The sequence below is a fragment of the Eucalyptus grandis genome, chromosome 6, assembly GCF_016545825.1.
Source record: "Eucalyptus grandis isolate ANBG69807.140 chromosome 6, ASM1654582v1, whole genome shotgun sequence".
Lineage (NCBI taxonomy): Eukaryota > Viridiplantae > Streptophyta > Magnoliopsida > Myrtales > Myrtaceae > Eucalyptus > Eucalyptus grandis.
The window spans coordinates 2,395,573-2,399,635 of NC_052617.1; positions in this window are offsets into that span (position 1 = coordinate 2,395,573).

Sequence of the window (4,063 nt, forward strand, 5' to 3'; positions counted from 1 at the left end):
AGTACTCAGACTGATAATGGAGCAGATTTTCGCAGAATCATGGATATTCTCATGGAAATGCGAGGTCAAATTTATGCATTGGGATGCGAAGTTCAAAGTTTGAAGAATGAAAGTCAAGCTTCTTCCTGTTCATTGAATGATAAGATGCAAGCCCTCTCTATTCGAATCAGGCCAATGCCAAGAGTGAGGAGGTTGTACGGCTGAAGGAAGACTTCAAAAGGCTGGAAGGCATCGTTCAGTCTATGGAGGATTTCCAGCTTGTCCGCGTTCCCAAGCAATCTTGACTTCATCTCATCCTTTTTAATGATGACAAAAAAGGGGAGAGATGCATGATTTGATCAAAAACTTTCAATCATTTTTAACTCGTTTGTTGGATTGTGTTTAACTGTCTGCTTTTGACAGACTTTGACTTTGTTTTGTGTTTGGATGAGAACCGAACTAGACTTGGACTTGACTGCTTCTATTAACAAGTATTGATATCTTATGGATGGTTTTATTATATAGACTAACCTATTTTCTGTGGTTGCAAATTCTAGTGTTAATCTTTTAGCCATTCATCTCTATAAGATATGTATATGTGTTTGAGAAATGTTTTGCAGGTCAAAGTTATCCAAATCTGCAGGAAGGTTTTGTCACCATAAAAAAGGGGGAGATTGTTGGAGAAATCCTCATGAAGTGTTTTGAAGTTGACAAAACGTTTCCATCGGGCCTAGTCCGAAGGTCTGCACTCGTTAGTTAAAGTCTGAAGACTTCCGGACAGCCGACTCAAGACTCAAAGTCTATCCTCGTTGACATCCTCCTAATCCGTTGAAGAAAGGTTATCCAAAACTGGATGTTTTGTTCAGGTTTAACCTTATCATCTGGAGAAGATCTCGTGGCTGGAGAAGACGTATCAGAATCCTTTGATTGATCAAGTTTGATTCAATGACTGAAGATTCGATGATTGTCTAAATATTATTGGAAGGTTCTACTTATGGAAACCGAGATCCTGATTGTATGGGCGAACAGGATTGATGGGCTATCAACACGTTCCTTTAATAGCTCGAACAATCTTCCTAATTGATTCCGTCCAAACGGGTAGATTGGAGGAATTCCTTTAGTAAGTGCCAACGGGTATGATGGCATAAAGGAGTATATAAGGAAGTCGTTCTTAGTTGTTCGAGGTGTGCGCGATAGAAGAATTCCAAAGTCTGAAGCTCCTATTTGTTTAGATAATTCCTTTGAGCAAATACTTGTATACAAAAGAGAGTCTATATTTGTGAGAGACCTTGAGGAGGTGTGGTAGAACATCTACACTTTGTGGAATCAAGGCAAAGCTGTCTTTGTAACTTCTCTTTTGATCATAGTGAAATCCAGTATGTGGGCTGTCGGTGCGGAAGAGTGGACGTAGGCTTGGAATAAGCCGAACCACTATAAATCCTGTGTTCAAATTTCTCTCTCTCTACCTTGATCGTATTTCAATTTGTTAAGAATTGCTTCCTTATTTGGGAAAAATTGTTTGTGCGCCTATTCACCCCCCCTCTAGGTGTTTATACTAGCAATATCTCGCTTGGTATTCGACCATGGATCGGCTACTTGATCATAAAGGCCAGTCATGAGACGATCATGCACCATTATAGATTGATCAGTGGATGGTCATGGATTGATACCATGCCATCAAGCACCAATCACGGATTGATTCCATTCGACCGTGTATCAATCGCGGATCAATCAATCCCCTGTGATCTCATAACAACCGAGAATCGACCATGAATCGGCTATGCTCGAACATGGATTGGTCACGAACCGACCATGGACCTTTGTGAAAGATCATGGATAAGCCATAGATCCAATAGTGAGCCTGGTTAGTTTGATCACGAATCCAATCTTGAGTCTAGTCAATCAAGCCATGAGCTTGACCCTATGCCAAGCCATGAGCTGGCTCCAAGCTTGATCAACCGACTTAAAGCCCGATCAGCCCAACTTTGAACCTTATTAGCTTAGCTTTGAACCCGATCGATCCTGGCCATTTGCCGACGGAAGCGAGCCATGAAGCCCTTCAAACAAGCTACTAACTTAGTTTTGCTAGGCAGATTAGGCCAAAACTAGCCTCACCCGGCCATGAATTATCCCTACAAACATTGGTTCAGATGGGGTAATTGATTGTGGATGAACATAAAACCTCTCGCTCAATGATGTTAGCACTTCTATCGGCTTCTTTCTCATGTTTGCAAAATGTTCTTTGGAAGTTATTCCATAAATGAAAAGAATGGCTTATCAACTTAGGTGATAAGGAGGTGGATTTGGTTATGATTACATGTGACAACTTAAATGGCAACCTACTTGAGTAACAAGAAACATGTGATCAAAATCCAAAACTAATGATGACCAAATCTTAGTTAACTTATATATGAAGGATTCATCATTCTAGATGGCAAGATAGAGGTTTGGCTTGGAGAACAAGTAACCTAACATGTGACCAAATCCAAAACTAATTATAACCCCAAATCTTGGAGCATTTAAGGAAGGCTTGACTTCTCCACTTGGGTGGCAAGATAAAGATATGGTAATGATGATTAGGAGATTCACCTTGGAGAGCAAGCTAGGCTAAGTCATCATCATATGGTGACTCATTAGCTAAGTGGACCAATAAGAAGAATACACCAAGGACCCTTAGGACTTCAGAACGCCACATAGCCTTTTAGGTTGAGCTTGTAAATGGGGCACCACCCTTCAATTTTCACCATCCTTAACTCACTTCTTCCTCTCCTCTCCTCTTGCACGCCTCTCTCTTCCTCTCCCTCTTGGCCATACTCGCCCGCCGCCCTCACCGTTTGGCCATTCCTTGTCAAACTAACCTTGATTCATCAAAAGTAAGTAGAATTCCTAATCCTTGGCTATGCAATGGGTGACGTTGTTGGTTGTAGTCGTTTGCTTGCCCATGTGTAGTTGTGTGCATGATGAGGATTGATTTTTGTATGGTTTGCTCATGTGCTGGTGTCTATAAGTTGAATCGCACTCTAAGTCACAAACAGGTCTTGTTTGATCTCGAATCTGGCGGACCGAACCTCGCTTGGCTTTGGATCAATATTGAGACATATCGATTCCTATCCTCACTTGGTGTTGATTTGGCCCTTAGGCATGTCAGTTCTAGCCATGAGTCTTTCGCCGCGCTTGGCATATTAGTAGTTATGATGCTATAGGTTATAACACACACACACACACATACACTTGCATGAGCATGTCGTAGGGCCTTGTTTGCATCAGCTAAGATAAAAAGATAATGACCCGGATTGTGTGATGCATAACGTGTGGTCACATAAAGGAAAGATAAATGTCGTCGACATGTCTTGGCTACATTAAGGACAAATTTGCTAATTCTGTGAAATTATCTAATATAAAGTATAATAATTCAAGAGTGGTGAAGAAATGAAGTATAGATGAAGATTAAGCGAATTATGATTTCAATCATAAAATGATATGAAATGTAATTAAAATAACAATGTAATCTCACATAGGGGTAGTAGTCTGCACTCGAGCAGAGATACCATTGATATGCATGATAAAAGATAATGTGACCTTCTACAAGGGCGGTAGTCCGCATGCAAGTAGAGATCTCACTTTAAAATAAAAGTAAAAAGAAGAAGAAGCTAATAACATGAAGTGATACTTCCAACCAAAACTTGGTTGGTATATTTATTTAGTGATAAGAAAACTTACAGATAGTTGATACAAGTGATTGGATATGATTACAAGTTATTGGAGATATATTTACAAGTGATTAGGAGTGATTATGAGTATTTTGGAAAAGATACAAGTGAATGATATATGAAAGTGAAAGGATGTGATCAAAGAAGACTTTTAGGACACGGGAAGGCAAGAGCACAAGAGTGCAAGTGAGCTGAAGGTAAGCGGCATAGGGTTTTTTGTAAGCTTTGATGTAAGGGCTTACATAAAATATTAATATTTGGGAAAAAAATCTATAATGTAATTGAGACTTCCTAAGAATCTTTGTAATTGGGTTTTATCTCTAATTTCATCAAGAAATTTTTCAGCAAAAAAGATTGATCTTTCAATTGGGATG